Raw genomic sequence first — 17,184 nt, 5'->3', positions numbered from 1 at the left:
CCTGCCGCTGCTAGACACACAATGACGGCATTATTTATAGCTCCGCTGCCGCCTGCTTTGAGACTAGACTAGAGCAGGAACCGGAGCACTAAAAGATGACCGGGCGGGCGCGTGGAACAGGCTGGCGTAGTTACATCGCAAATTCGCAATGGGGAGGCAAGGCGGCGGTTACATCGATGAGAAGGAATAAACGGGGCTGGGAGGAGACTGGGCGGGGACACGGATTATGGCGAGGAGACTGTGCGGGGACACGGATTACGAGGAGGAGATGTGTGGGGACACATTTTATGGGGAGGAGAGTGGTCGGGAAAACGTATCAGGGAGAAGAGACTGGGCGGGAACTCATCCCCCAAGCACACAGACCTGGGTTTCCCGCCTCGGCATCTCCTGACGTCATCAGGTCATGGGGCTGGACAAAAGTCATGACGGCGGCAATGTCACATGATCCTCTGCTCCCACACAGATCTCCCTCACAGTCAGCGCCCCCTCCTGCCCAGCAACTGATTCTTCAGAGTCCATCCTGGTGACTGTCTTGAGGAACCACAGGAGACCGAGGGGACAGTCTGTCTATCATCCCCCAGGCGCTCTGCACAGAGCTGTTCCCCGCCGCGGCTTCTCCTGAGGTCACCATCACCATGATCGTCTGCACCCACACAGTGTCTTCCACAGACGGAGCAGCTGCTTATCCATCCCCCCTGCTGGTACCTGATCATTGTCTTTGTGTGCCCAGGCCCAGTATAGCAGCTGTCTTTGTACTGTGCACTGTGTGGTGAGTGGGGCACTGTGTAACATCTAATCTTACTCAGCACTGGGGGTGTGAGAGGGAGGAAAGGCAGGTGTGGTATGTGTGTATATGGCACATATAATACACCCATACCCTCCAACTGTACCGATTTTGCTGGTACAGTATCGTTTTTTAACGGTCTATACCCGCAAAAAACAAAGTGTACCGATATTCAGCCGGCCGCGGGTAGTAAACCGTAGCACCCGTTCCCAGTGGTGCTTTGCTGGCCCCAGCCAGCGTGTGCCACGCTGACGTCACACGGCTGCGGCGCATACAATCCTGCACCCCATCGGCGCATGCTCTGCTGAGGCGCCATGGAGCAGGAGGACCTCCCGCACTCCTCCGCAGGCACATACTCTGCAGAATATACAAGGCATGGTACTTGTGTATTATCTGGGCACCCGATTTTTTTTAATCTTATGTCATTGTACAACCAAAAATCGGTCGCATCGCATGCGATCATATTGCATGCGACGCAATTGGACCCAATTTTTAATTGTACAGATGCCTGATTCCTATGTCAAATGCCCCCCCCCCCCCCCCCGACCCGATTTTGGATTGTACACCCACCCTGATGGGTAATGACTATGTTAAACGGCCCCCCATTGTTGACACAACCCCACTATCAACACCAACCCGAAGCGTGGCGAGGGGCGGCGGTACGAGTCCTTCGACCTTTTCATACCCCCACTATCCACGTTGGCGTGGAGTTGATTTTAGATGGTGTGGCGAGCCACCGAGCCCGAAGCGTGGCGAGCGGACGCGGATTACTTCACATATATTACGCGTCCCCTTGCGGGGCTCGCCACGCTTCGGGCTCAGTGGCTAGCGCACTATATTAAATGGGGGTATGAAAAGGTCGGAGGACGCGTACCGCTGCGCTCGCCACGCTTCGGGTTGGCGTTGATAGTGGGGTGGCATTAGACATAGTCATTACCCATCAGGGTTGGTGTACAATCAAAAATTGTCTGGGGGGGGGCATTTAACATTGGAATAAGCCCAAATCGGGCATGATTGCATGCCATTATAATGGAATGCGATGCGACGCGATATAAAAATTGTACAGTCGGGTTTTAAAACCTCTGAAATCGGGTCCCATCGCATCGTATGTCTTAAGTAGTGGCATGCGATGCGATATATCGGGCACCCAGATAATACACAAGTACCCAAGGCACCAATAAGCAGAAGGACTGTGGAGCACCTGCGGCGGCTGGCGGGAGTTGGGACACAGTGGCAGGTATTCAATGCTGTGGGCTTCCTGCTCGCTGTCACCAGTCACCCTGACAGTATTCAACGCAACCCCCTCATACGCCAATTCCCCCTCGCTCCATTTTTTGAGCGAGGGGGAATTGGCGTATGCAGCTCCTGAACCAGCGAGACTCGCGGCTAAATACAGCGAGTTTTCTGCATTAGCCGCGGGTCTCGCTGTTTTGGGGAATTCTCGCCATCCTGAGATGGCGAGGATTTCCCCAGAAAATTGAATAGAGCGAGCGGCCGGCGCGGGGGTTAAACAGCAAGGATCAAATGGATGGCATGGCATAACTATATTACAGATGGTGAAGGAGCGGCTCTGTTACCTCAACCCAACGGAATGTCTCCCTTGCAGTTCAGTCTGAACGAAGCACCTACTTCATGATACAGTCAGGCTATACTCCCCTATTTCGCTAACGTCATGTCTCCTACGTTTATTATATTGTCTTATTTTTATGTTGACCATTATGTTATGCTCTGTACAGTTAAAGATTGTATTCTTATATTACTACTGTTGAGTGCATCCCATGCCCCCCCCCCTCCCTCCCCCATCTCTATTTTTCTGTATCCTATTCCTTTTTTTTGTTGAAAAATTCAATAAAATATATTGTTGGTAAAAAAAAAACAGCAAGAATCACTGGTTTTCTGCAATCCTCGCTGTTTAACCCCCTCGCTGGCGGCTCACCGCGACATTGAATACACCCCAGTGAGGGGAGCAGTGAGTGGGCAATGGCATACACAGGAATTTAACTTGACAATATTCGGAAAGGGGGTGTGACCATGTCCCCTTTGCCCATGGCCACGCCCACTTTCCGTATGTGTACCGATTTTTGCAGTCCAAATGTTGGAGTGTATGCCCTGTGTCCTGTAATGTCAGGGCTATAACCATGGTTGCCTACCTGACCCTCCCCTTCAGGGAGAAAATGCTCTGTTCCTGGACTTCCCTGGTAATGTATGATTGCCATCACCTGTTGTGTAACACACCTTTCTTACCAATTACCTAGCTCCCCACAGGTGACGGCAATCATATTTTACCAGGGAAGTCCAGGAACAGAGCATTTTCTCCCTGAAGGAGAGGGTCAGGCTCCATCTGCCCTGTATGATACATTATAGCTGTGTAAACATGGAGCAATGTGGTTGCTGCCGATACTGATTTGGCCAGCAGGGAGGGATGGCACACGGGAGAACATAGTAGTAGATCTAGGTTGTACTGCACAGTCTGTTTCTACTTTAGATTCCGGTGTCTTGCATCAGGATTTTTATGTAGAGATGTGGCAAACACAGTGCGTTTTGACTATTTGCTATGTGATTTTGAATACATAGTAAAAATTGATAGCCACAATGGCTCTGTGTACAGACTTTCAAAAGAAAAAGAGAAAGACGAAGGGTGGTGGGTAAGGGAATGAAGGAAACAGCGAGAGAAGGAGGAAGGGGTATGACCCAGAGGGGTAGATTTATTAACTGGTGATCCGGGGCATATGCGCTATCCCTAGCGCTTCCCCTGATCTATGACACCCACTGAGCGTGTGTCTTACGTGCGGCGGTGTAAGGCAGGAGGCAGAGCGCAGCTACAATATTTTGTAGTGCGTGCCTGCCTCCTGCCTGATTTATGAACGGTCAGCATCGCTGACCATTCCGCCTAATGCAGCTATCGACTTCGACAGCTGCAGGCGGCGATGCCCTATGCCTACAGCAGGGACAGCGCTGTCCCTGCTGGTGGCTCTGAGCTGCGCTGGGGATCTTGCGTGAGTAGCGAGATCCCGTGCATTCGCAGTCCAGCCGGCCAGGGAGAAGAAGACAGCGCGTCAGTGTTAACTGATGCGCTGTCAGCTAAAGGAGGCATCGCCGGAGGGGGGAGTTAGCGCTCCCCCGCTTCGGCGGGCAAGATCTTAGTAGATCTTGTCGCTTTCCCCTCCTGCTTCACCTCACTACTGAGCCACTATAATAAATACCCCAGAGTGTGAGATAGAATGTCAGAAGAGGAAGGGAGAGAAAGAGTTGTGTAGGAGAGAGGGGTTAAGGGGAAGAGATATAGAAGGTGCCAGGGATAGACGATCAGAGTGGGACAGGGAGGAAAGAAGTGGGTATGAGAGATAGAGGAGCAGGAAGAGGAAGGGTGAGAATGGAGAGGGGAGCGAAGTTAAATAAAAGAGGAGATGGGTTGTAAAAGTCAGGGACAGTGTGCCCCACCTCAGCACAAGTAGAGTGGCGGCCTGGGTCTCTTGCTTCCTCTCCCTGGCAATGGGCACCCGGCTCATACTCCCCAGTGTTGGGACTCTCATTAGCCATGGCTGGGTCCGCCTATTGCCATCTCCGTGTCTTCTGCTCCCTTTTTCAAGCGGCGGCGGGTCATCCGGAAGGATGCAGAGCGGGGAGAGCACCTCTCCTGCCTGGTGCTTCCTGACTCTGCAAACTAAAGGTATTGTCACAATTACCTAATACAAAATAACAAGCTGGAGTTTTCACAATCATCAGAGATAAAGTAACACATGGCTGATTAGGTGCTGATACTAGGCTAAAGTGACTTTTTGGGCAGCCACTATTGCAAATACTAATGCTGCAACTGATTGGCTGTCTATTGAGAGACTCACCAGCATGCCCACCAACTCGAGACACAATTTAACATATGAGGTATTAATATGCCTATTCTAGAAGAATGGGTACCTCTCGTGTATGTAGTTAAGTTGCAGGCGGACGGAATACCGATTGACAGATTCCCCACAACCAAATGCCGATGGACAATATACCAACATGTACACACCACCGACAATCGAAATACTGACATGTCACACTCCCCCGCGGTGGTACACGGCGGGTACTGTACTCACCCGCCCGTGTCCGCCACCGGCTGGCGTTTGTCGGCCTCCATGTCAGGTGAGGCGGCAGGCAGAGGTCCGGCAGTGTTGGAAGGCAGCATGGGAATCTGCAGCATGGTCCCGCTCTAACGCTATAGATGCTGGGAGGCCAGCTCCGCCATCTTGCTTGAGGGCAAACAGAGGATTGGGCCAGGCCAGGTATTCTCACCTGTTTCTGTGTGACAGCCAATGGCAGCCGCCCTCTTTGCATAAAGGGGATCTGCCTAGGTAGCTCAGTGTCAGTGCAAAGAGTCTTCTGTGCCGTGCACTTCCTGGAAGGCTCCTGACTCATTGTGCCCTTGCTATTCCCGCTGTGCCCGTCAGCTTGCTATTGGCTATTTGACCCCATCGCTCATTCCAGTCACGCTGGTCACCAGCTTCTCCCTGGTACTCTTGGGTGCTACCTCCTGGATTCCTGACTCCGGTCCCGCTCCTGGATCTTCCAAGAATCCGTCTCCAGCATCCCCAGGTCTCAGCCATTCCTCATATTCTTCCAGTCTCCGGATCCATTATTGTTGCCATCCTTTCACTTCTTTACCTGGACATTCCTCATCATTGTTATCTGGACATTCCTCATCATTGTACTCTGGATATTCCTCATCATTGTTATCTGGACATTCTTTATCATTGCTACTCATTATTATTATTTTCCCTGCCTTTATCTCAAAGAAGTATTTGAGTCCCTGTATGACATCATTCATTAAACCCGCTCATTTTAACCCTACTGCTACTGCCTTGTCTCCAGTCCCTGTGCATCACACGACCCCATCTGAATCTTAAACCGTGACAGTTTGCACTGACCCGATGGAGTCGGGTGAAAATCAGGGACCCTTGGCAGGTGTGTTGCAAGGCATTATGGCTCGTCTGGAACAGTTGGAATCCTCACAGCGGCTAGTGGCGCAATTCCTACAAACACTGACACCTCCACCAGCAGTTGCTGAAGCAACATCGCAAGCCCCTTCAGGAGGTTCCCCTGCCACGCCGCCAGCCGGGTCTATTATCCCTCCTCATCTGCATTTGCCAACTCCCAGCAAATATGATGGATCTCCTAAAGGATGTCGCAGGTTCTGGAATCAGTGCGATGTGCACTTCACCCTCCAATCGTCCAACTGCCAAAGCACGAGTAGCCTACATTGTCTCTCTCCTCTCTGGTGCAGCCCTGAATTGGGTTTCGCCTCTTTGGGAACGAGCAGATCCTCTGCTGAACAATTATGACGATTTTATCACTTACTTTCGGCGAATATTTGACGAACCAGGTCGAGTGTCATCTGCTGCTACAGAGATTCTGAGAATTCGTCAAGGTAGCAGACCAGTGGGTCAATATGTTGTACAGTTCCAGCCTTAAGGTGGAATGAAGAGGCCCTCGTTTCTGCATTCTGGATTGGCCTAGCCGGTCGCCTCAAGGATGAATTGGCCACTCGCGATACACCTACCACCCTGACAGACCTAATTTCCTTGTGCAATAAAGTTGATCTGCGACTTCAAGAGCGGCAACTGGAGAGAGCTCGCTCTGATCGCTTTCGACATCGTCCCACTCCTGCTGTTACTCCTCCTGTAAAAAGTGGATCGTCTACTGCTTCTGCCACAGAAGAACCAATGCAAATAAATCGGTCTCGTCTCTCCCTCGAAGAGAAGAACCGACGACGTTGAGACAATCTTTGTATGTACTGTGCCTCATCTTCCCATCTCCTGGCCTCTTGTCCACTCCGTCTGGGAAACGACCGCTCCTAATCCCCACGAGGGAGGTTAGATTGGGAGTGTTATTACCATCTCCATCCACCATAGACTCTACCATTTCTGTTATGCTGAGTACCCCTCAGGGACAGACGTCCATCCAGGCCCTGTTGGAAACTTCATTTCGGCTGATATCGCTGCACAGCACTCTATACCTCTCCAGCCATTAGAGCAGCCTTTGGTCCTGACAGCCGTTGACGGAAGCCACATCTCCAGCGGTCATATCATCTCTCAGACTGTACCAGTACATCTTCAAGTCGGAGCTCTGCACCAAGAAAGGTTAGAGTTTTTGGTCCTTCCTCAGTCTTCACACGCTGTAGTTCTGGGAATGCCATGGCTTATCAAGCACAATCCCCATGTCGACTGGCTGACCATGGAGATCAAGGCCTGGAGTAAAGACTGCTTCTCTTCTTGTTTATCTCGAGTCATACCCGTCCTTCTGAGTGAGTCACAAGTACCCTCTTCCGAACTCTCTGCCTCAGCCATACCAGCTCCTTATTTGTCTTTTTCGGATGTCTTTAGTAAAGGAGGTGCCGATACTCTGCTGCCCCACCGGCCATGGGACTATCCCATTGATCTCATTCCAGGCAAGACTCCACCACGGGGAAGAACGTATCCTTTATCGTTACCTGAGACATAGGCCATGTCAAAATACATCCAAGAAAATCTGGAGAAGGGATTCATTCGGCCGTCCACCTCTCCTGCAGAGGCAGGTTTCTTCTTTGTCAAAAAGAAAGATAGCAGTTTGAGACCTTGTATCGATTACCAGGGGCTGGATGACATCACCATTAAAAATCGCTGTTCGATAAAGTTAAGGGGGCTACGGTCTTCTCCAAACTAGACTTGAGGGGTGCATACAACCTGATCCGTATCCGCCAGGGGGATGAATGGAAGACGGCCTTCAATACCCGAGACGGCCATTATGAATATCTTGTCATGCTGTTTGGTCTATGCAATGCCCCTGCCGTTTTCCAGCAATTTGTGAATGACATCTTCTGGGACATGTTGTATGTATCTATTGTTGTTTATTTGGACAACATTCTCATCTTCTCTCCCAATCTCAGTACTCGCCGGCACACCGTCCGTGAGGTGTTAAATCGTCTTCGCCAGAACCAGCTTTTCTGCAAGCTTGAAAAATGCGTCTTTGAAGTCTATTCAGTTCCCTTCCTTGGTCACATTCTTTCAAGTACCGGGTTGGAGATGAATCCTGAGAAGGTTCATGCTATTCAAGATTGGACGCCTCCTACCACCCTCAAAGGGGTGCAAAGATTCCTTGGCTTCTCAAATTACTATCGCCGCTTCATCTGAGATTTCTCCACCATAGCAGCACCTCTGACCGCACTCACCCGAAAGGGGGCCAAATCCTGCCCAATGGCCGCCCGAGGCCTCTGAGGCCTTTCGACAACTAAAACAGGCCTTTATAACCGCCCCAATCCTTCTTCAGCCAGATGTGAATAGACCCTTCATCCTGGAGGTCGATGCCTCTTCAGAAGGAGTAGGGGCAAGTCCTTTCGCAAAAAGGAGAGGATTCAGAGCTTCACCCTTGTGCATATTTCTCCAATATATTTTTTACGGCAGAAAAGAATTACCCCATTGGAGAACAGGAGCTGTTAGCGGTTAAGTTAGCCTTTGAAGAGTGGCGGTACCTATTGGAGGGGGCTCGTCACCAGATTACAGTCTTTTCAGATCACAAAAACCTTTCTTTCTTACGTCATGTCCAGTGTCTCACTTCTCGACAAGCCCGCTGGGCTATGTTCTTTGAACGATTTAACTTCCAAATCAAGTATAATCCAGGGGTTTTAAACAAGGCTGACGCTTTATCTCGTTCCTTCTATGCCAGTTCAGACTCCGAACCTCTAAAGCAGCCCATCCTGAACCCAGTAGTCTTCGCTCATGTCACTCCTCATCCTACACCTCCTTCAGGCAAGTCCTTTGTGCCACCCAACTTACGCAAGAAGCTGTTGACCTGGGGTCACGCCTTCCGTTTTGCTGGACATTCAGGTATTCAAAAGACTTTGCAATTTCTCCTGCATTCATATTGGTGGCCGACCATTCGGCAGGATGTAACAAACTTTGTATCATCGTGTGTCAAGTGTGCTCAGCACAAGACTTCTCGAACTCCCCCGGCTGGGGCTCTGCTACCACTGTCCATCCCAACGGAACCATGGACTCATCTTTCGATGGACTTCATATCCGAATTACCTCCATCTGGCGGTTACACTGTTATCTGGGTGATGGTCGATCGATTTTCAAAGATGGCCCACTTCGTGCCCCTAAAGTCTCTGACTTCTGCTTCAGTACTAGCTCAACTCTTCATATCAACCATCTTCAAGCTTCATAGGTTGCCTATAGAAATTATATCCGACCGGGGTGTTCAGTTCGTTGCCAAATTCTGGAGAGCACTGTGTGCGGCTGTTCAGGTGAAACTGAAATTCTCCACCGCCTTCCATCCTCAGACTAACGGGCAAACCGGACGTGTCAACCAGGATCTAGAGACATTCATTCGACTCTTCGTGTCCTCTTCTCAGGATGAATGGAAGGATCTTCTCCCTTGGGCAGAATATGCACACAACAACTCAAACCATTCCTCTTCAGGCACCACACCCTTCTTTACAGTTTACGGCAAACATCCACGCTCCCGACTTCACAAATCTGCCTTCTCCAGAGGTTCCTGCAGCTTCTTCCTCCCTTCATCGTTTTTGCAAAAATATGGGCTGTCCATAAAGCTTCTTCAAGCTTCTGCCAGATATAAGAGTGCAGCTGACAAGAGAAGGAAAGCGGTTCCACCATTAAAGGTAGGGGATCGAGTATGGCTGTCCACCCGCAATCTCCGTCTTCGTGTACCCTCCATGAAATTTGCCCCACCCTTTATTGGCCCATTTCGCATCACTTAAGTCATCAATCCGGTGGCTTACAGATTACAACTTCCATCTTCCATGAAGATATCCAATTCCTTCCACGTATCTCTTCTTAAACCTTTAAAATTAAGCATCTTCCAAAAGAGGATACCTAAACCTTCAAAAGTCAATACAGAGAGAGTAAACTCTGTAGAGTTTGAAGTCAAACGAATCATAGACTCTCGTTATCATAATTCCCGACATCAATTCCTGGTGGAATGGGCTGGTTTCGGACCAGAGGAGAATTCTTGGGTAGACCAAGCTGATTTACATGCTCCAAAACTCGTCAAACACTTCTTTCTGAAGAATCCCCACAAGAAGCACAAGCGTCCTGAGGCTACCTGAAAAAGGGGGGGGGGGGGTACTGTCACACACCGCCGCGGTGGTACTGTACTCACCCGCCCGTGTCCCCCGCTGGCTGGCGTGTGTCGGCCTCCATGTCAGGTGAGGCGGCAGGCAGAGGTCCGGCAGTGTTGGAAAGCAGCATGAGAATCTGCAGCATGGTCCCGCTCTAACGCTATAGATGCCGGGAGGCCAGCTCCGCCATCTTGCTTGAGGACAAACAGGGGATTGGGCCAGGTCAGGTATTCTCACCTGTTTCACTGTGACAGCCAATGTCAGCTGCCCTCTTTGCATAAAGGGGATCTGCCTAGGTAGCTCAGTGTCAGTGCAAAGAGTCTTCTGTGCCGTGCACTTCCTGGAAGGCTCCTGACTCATTGTGCCCTTGCTATTCCCGCTGTGCCCGTCAGCTTGCTATTGGCTATTTGACCCCATCGCTCATTCCAGTCACGCTGGTGGCCAGCTTCTCCCTGGTACTCTTGGGTGCTACCTCCTGGATTCCTAACTCCTATCCCGCTCCTGGATCTTCCAAGAATCCATCTCCAGCATCCTCCGGTCTCAGCCATTCCTCATATTTTTCCAGTCTCCGGATCCATTGTTGTTGCCATCCTTTCACTTCTTTACCTGGACATTCCTCATCATTGTACTCTGGATATTCCTCATCATTGTTATCTGGACATTCTTTATCATTGCTACTCATTATTATTATTTTGCCTGCCTTTATCTCAAAGAAGTATTTGAGTCCCTGTATGACATCATTCATTAAACCCGCTCGTTTTAACCCTACTGCTACTGCCTCGTCTCCAGTCCCTATGCATCACACGACCCCATCTGAATATTCAACCGAGACACTGACATCAAAATACCGACAAGTAAAACACAGACACAACCACAATGCCAACAGCATAATGACACAAATAATATCTAATAGAATTTATCATGATTTTTTTTTTTCAAAAGCTGACTTATTCTTCCCTGTGGGCATAGAGCAGGCATTCCCAACCACGGTCCTCAAGGCACACCAACAGTGCAGGTTAGTTATATCCAGGCTTCAGCACAGGTGACTTAATTAGTATCTGAGGGATTCTGATTAAACCATCTGTGCTGAAGCCTGGATATCACTAAAACCTGCACTGTTGGTGTGCCCTGAGGGCCGTGGTTGGGAATGCCTGGCAGAGTGAACAAGCTCCACTAATACGGTCTCCACATTATAATGGTGTCGTATTTTAACTTGATTTTGCATGAGCCCGCCCACTGAGCGGTCTATCCCCAGTGGCTCCTGCAACAATTATATGGGCGGTCACAGAATGATATAGGGCATATCGATGGTACACAGTGGCCGATTGTGCATCGATATATTGGTCATTCTATTGAGCAGACAATATATTAGCCACTGTGTACGCACCTTCAGAGAACAGAATTGATGCCCCGATTGGAGGCATCACCGTGTCAGAAGTGTTTGTACAATACTGCTACATACAATATATATAGTTTTATATTTGGTAGACAAGGTCTAAAAGTAGAGTCAATAGAACAGTGAAAATTGGGCTACAATTTGACACATTATTCATTCCATACAATAAAAGTCTTCATTGTAGCACCCTGCACCTTTCAAAATCCATGTAGTTAATCTTTATGGTCTGGGGTGCTGCTCTCTGCTGTGGTGCGTCTAGTACAATCTGATTTGTATTTCCCTGCTGACACTCCAAGCAGGACAAAGAAACTGCATGGATTTTGAAAGGTGCAGGATGCTAGAATGACGACTAAAATTGTATATCAGTACTCTATATCGTTCAATGATTATTAAAGACACAGACATCTGGGGTGACATTCTATGATTTGCGGGGTTTTTTTTTCGCGATTTTTTTCGCAAAAACGTCCGAAATCGCATGTTTTTCCATTTTCGCATATTTAATGAGCTGCGAAAATGTGAAAAAAGTGCGATTTTGGCCAACAAGTTGGACACACTGGAAATGCGATGGCTGCTTTTCGCAGCACATCGTATCCAGATGTTTTCACATTAAAAAGTATACAAATTGCATATTTAATGGTATGCGATTTGTATAAACTGTGTCTATAATTCGCCCAAAAATCAGACCAGGTTCTGATGGGCAAATTAGCCAGAACCCTGCACAGATCATTGAGATCTGTGCAGGGTTCTGGTGTAAAAAAAGTTTAAACAGTTAAAATAAAATAAAAACCAGCGCGGGCTCCCCCGCCAGAGCATAACCAGCCCCGGGCTCATTGAGCCGGTGCTGGTGACATAAAATCAGGGTCCCCGACAAATAGGGGTCCCCTTGATTTAATGAAACCAGCACCAGGCTCAAGGTCCGGCACTGGTTCCCGAAATACGGGGGGACAAAATGACTAGGGGTCCCCCATATTTTAAGAACCAGCACCAGACCCAACCAGCCAGCAGGGTAATGCCACAGCCGGGGGACACTTATTATATAAGGTCCCGCGCCCAAAGCATTATCCCCCTGGCTGGTCAGCATGGGTAGGGGTCCTGGGGAAGTGTTGACCCCCCCCCAATGAAGGGGTCCCCCCCTCCAGGACTTACCAGCCCATGCTGAAAGTCCGGGGCTGTCCCCGATGCCCCTGGGTGGTGGGCATCGGGCTGATGCAAAGTGTAAAAAAAGATTAAAAACTATTGTTTTCTACTGTAGAACTATGAGTCCCAGCAAGCCTACCCCGCATGCTGGGACTTGGAGAAACACAAGTCCCAGCATGCGGGGCATTAAAGGGCCCGCTGGCACTTGTAGTTCTACAGTACAAAAAATAGTTAAATAAAACACACTGACACCCTGAAAAATAAAAGTTTAATACATACCTAACACACACACTGATACTTACCTACCTTGAGCCCGTAGGTCGGTCCCTGGGTCCTGGACAGAAGAGTCCGGTTCCGGGGCCTTGGTCCTGGTTCCGGGGCTGGTCCGAGGTCCATGGCTCCAGGGCTGATGTTTCCAGGGTCCAGGATCCGAAGTATTTCAAAAGGGGTTCCTAAGGAAGTAAATCCTACTCACCTGGTCCCCGGTGACGACCTCGGCATCTTCTCCGGCAGACGCGCTGCTCCCGGCTGGTACCCGCTCACGGACTGGAGAGGCGCAGAGATGTTCATCTTCCGCGCCTTTCCTCCGAATGATTCTATTCCCCCCAGGAGCCGAGAAAGTAATTTGTTGAGTCACCGTTGAGCCCCTTTGGAACAAGAATGCCCAAACGGGGAATCCACCGCATTTCATTTTGTGCAAGTCTTTTCTCGATATCTCTAGTTTTCCACCTTGATGTAATTTGTTGGATACCCCAAAAATTTACAATGTTGATTTCTTTCGACTCGTGAAAAATCACACATTTTAATGTTAAGGGTAAAGATTATAAGATTTGCAACTTTATAACATGCCATTCTAAGAACATTATTTATGTATTGGAATGCTCTTGTGGGATGTTTTATGTGGGGAGAACGTCCAGACAACTAAAAGTGCGAATGGCGGAACACGTCTACAATATAAGGAAGGGATTACAGACTCATACAGTGCCAGCACATTTCAAAACCCACCATGAGTCGAAAGAAATCAACATTGTAAATTTTTGGGGTATCCAACAAATTACATCAAGGTGGAAAACTAGAGATATCGAGAAAAGACTTGCACAAAATGAAATGCGGTGGATTCCCCGTTTGGGCACTCTTGTTCCAAAGGGGCTCAACGGTGACTTCGAGCTTAAGCACTTTCTTGCGTTAATCTTTGTGTTTTAATGGTTTTTGAAAATGACACTTTTTTATTCTCTCTCCGTCTTTGCACTTTTTCTGGTTTGTATACTGGTTTGGGTGTGAGCGACCTGAATGACATGGATGCTGTGTAAGCATCGATGTCCTCGGGAATGCATACACCCAGCCAGGGAATTATGATCTCTGTAAGCACTTTGTGGTTCATTTATATGTTTTTAATTAAACTCCTTTATAGATATTAAAAGTTATTCTATATACATTTTTATTCTGGATATATATTTATGTTTATATTTATATATTTATTAGAGGTTAACCATATTGCTACCATTAAGAACCACAACCTGCACATGCACTTTAAATCAATGTAAATATGATATACATGATATTGATTCATTGCATTCTATACCTAGATTGTTTAGTGCGCTACATCAAGCACTTTTGAACTGGTGGAACGCAAAAACCCAGAACTTCTGGGTATTTGGAACGCACCGCCATCTTGGAAATCGTAATGCGCATGTGCAACCAACGGCAGGTGCCGTGTATGGACGCAAATCATCAGGCTTATAAATACATGCCTGTGGACGGACCCTAGATATGCCATTGAAAAAGGCGACTACCGAAACGCGTTTGGCGCTAACTAGGACCTGTGGACCCCATAGCTGGACTGCCTGGATGTTCCTTTCTGTTTCCAGAGCCTGACCTTTCCAGAGTGTCAGTGAACTGCATACCATCATCTCCAGGGATAGATCGGCGGCACCTGGTTCCAGTTTTGCCTTTGGGACACCACTTTGTTTTTACTTGTCTCCTATATGTGAGTGTATTTTAGATTAAAAGGTGTTTTTTATCAATTGATCTGCACTATCGCCTGCTTTCTCTTGATTTTCTATGTATCACACTCTGGAAGGAAGAGTTGTTGTTTTGCCAGAGGGATACCTTTGAATGCTCTATAATATACAGCTGGCTTGTGAGTGCACACCTGCATTTATATATCGCTTCATTTGCAAAACCTTCTGCCCTTAATTGTGGTGTGTTTTTTCTTGGTGATATGCTTGCTTCATGGGCGGCATAAAGCCAAGTCTCTTCATACAGATAACATACACGTCGACTTGAAAGCGGAGAAACTCCTTAAAGGGACAGTATTCTTTTATTGTGTGTGTTTTTCACATGGTGTTATTGGGGAGCGCTTTACTGACTGTGTACCTACTTTTCCTATTCTAGGAATATAAATGGTATACTTATACCAGTCCTGCTTGTTCCTATAATGCTTCCCTTGGAAGATAGTCGATCCCCATATGTTTCAGTCCAGAAATGGTGTCCAGTGTATTTCAAGGGTGTCCATAAACCTGACTGGGTGAGGTAGCTTGTGTTATTGTATTCCAGTTGGAAAGGTAGCTTGCCTTTTGGTTGTTATCCCAGGAATAGACCGGTGGTGGTTACCCAAATGGTCGGATCCAAATTGGTCACATGGACTGGAGAGGGAGAGTAGGTATGGTGGAAGCTGGTCCAAGTCGGGTAAAATGTAAATGGTCCTGATAGCACTCCAGCCATCTTTTTCTTTTTAGGGAAGAGGAACTGCATGGGTTTTCAAATATGGCGGGTGCTAGAATGAACACTATAATGGGATAGGAGGTGAAAGATAACCATTACATATGATTCTTAAGATAGATTGGGCGTATAGCATACGGATCACTGAGGTTAGTTGCGTAGTTGTATATCAAACGCTTTTTCAGCGTCTAGAGATAGGAGATATGAGGTCAGGGAGATGAGTTTAGCCGGTTACGGAGCTGCCATAACTTTACAAATATTAGGCGAAGAGTGCCTTCCCCCAATAAAGCCCGTCTGGTCCGGATGGACTATAGCAGGAGGAGGGGTTTCATTCTGCCAGGAGTGTAGTGAAAAGCTTATAGTCGACATTTAGAAGTGATATCGGTCTATAAGAGCCGGGTAAGTGTGGGTCCCTGGTTTAGGTAATAATCTAATTATAGCATCTGTGAAATATTGAGGGGTAGAACAGGTTGAGAGGATTGCATTAAAGACCAATAGAAGGGGTTCCAATAATCTTAACAGAATTTTATAATATTCACCAGTAAATCCATCCTGACCAGGAGAATTCATCAGATTTAAGTGTTTAATAGCCGTTTCCACATCTTGTGAAGTGAAAGGTGCTGTAAGGGAAGTGATGGCCGCTTCAGGAACAGTGGGAGTCGTTATGGATTCCCCAAAAGATGTCTCACCTGAAGTGTCCCTGGGGGGGGGTTGCGTGTAAATGTCAGAGTAAAAGGCATGTGACAGGGTGTAGACGTCTTTGACACTGGAGGGTAGTAATCCAATCGCATCAGAGGAGCTCCAAAATAATAATGAAAAAATACTTCACAGTTCCCAAAGAGGAATAATAAATACAACGTATAGGCGGGGCTGCTAGCCGAGCAGCCGCATTATTATTTAAACTTTAGGTAGTATCACGTCCCTAGAACTAGAAATCTCGTGACCATAAGTATAGGGTGCGGAAAAATAGAAAGAGTATACATTTAAAACTTTTTTGGTACGAAGTCATGAGTATTCAGGTATATACAAACAAAAACATCCTGACAATGGTAAACCTTATAAAACATAAAAATATGTGAATCATGAATAAGCAATGAGGAGACCACTATTACATACGTCACCATTGGAGACCGTGGCAGTCTTAAGTAAGCAGTAGAGACGATACATGTATAAGACCTAATATATAAGGTCCAATTAAAGTCCTTCTGAACATTAATGCAGGAGCAGTGCCCCACTGTGGGGACCCCGGGGTAACACTCACCACTCGACGGCTTCCTGAGGGCACATTTTCTAAAACTGGCTAGGAAGGGGAAGTAGAGGGGAGGAGCCATTACACCCTGGTTGAAGAAATTTATGTGCCTGTCTCCTGTCGGATGACCTCTATTCCCCAATGTATTGATACCTCAGTATCCCATATGAATGATAGTTCAAATGCTGGTGTATAAAAATTGCTTCTGAGTACAGAAAAGATACAATAGTGGATGGCTTAAATCAAGATAATGGTGAGAGATAAAACAACAAGTGTGAAAAATAAATAGAATAGCTTAGCTTAGTGCATGAGATAAGGTGTTAGAAGTTGCCCGACATGTTTCGTCGCTTAGGACCTCAGGGGGTGGGGACAAACTGCTAGGAGCAGGTTTTTTATCTAGGGGCAGACTTACATCACTTCCTGTCAACAAATAATCTAATACGAACATATAAGCACAATTATAATGATATAAAAGAATGTTCCTCTACAATAGGGTGATTGTACATACAGTTACAAATTAAAATGTTTAAACTATTGGAGCAAATATCAAGATACATAATATAACTTATTAGTGTCTGGACTGCGGGAGAGTGGGACGCAACGTCACTTCCGCCCCACGTCCGCCATCCTGAAAGTTTATGTGTATCTGTGCGGAATCCGTCTGTATGTTGTTTATACACAGCGCTGGGAGACCTTGCTCTCAGTCGTCATCTCCTGTTACATCTCTCGTCAAATTCCTTTGCTTGGAACGCAGCCCTTAGCCGCATTTCCTGCTTTCAGCGGCATCTTGTGGCTGCAGAGTA

The 17,184-nt window shown here is 47.6% G+C and overlaps 1 protein-coding gene across 1 annotated transcript in view; it reads right to left on the bottom strand.

Annotated features, from left to right (window-relative positions):
- The window catches only part of LOC146051634 (uncharacterized), a 184,651-nt gene that overhangs the window by 104,997 nt on the left and 62,470 nt on the right, over positions 1-17,184 (bottom strand). The gene's annotated exons all lie outside the window — the stretch shown is intronic.

The sequence above is a fragment of the Crinia signifera genome, unplaced genomic scaffold (genome assembly GCF_055691185.1).
Source record: "Crinia signifera unplaced genomic scaffold, ASM5569118v1 HAP2_SCAFFOLD_104, whole genome shotgun sequence".
Classification (NCBI taxonomy): Eukaryota; Metazoa; Chordata; class Amphibia; order Anura; family Myobatrachidae; genus Crinia; species Crinia signifera.
Note: the sequence above shows the minus strand (reverse complement) of the source record. Positions and strands in the feature narration are given on the sequence as shown.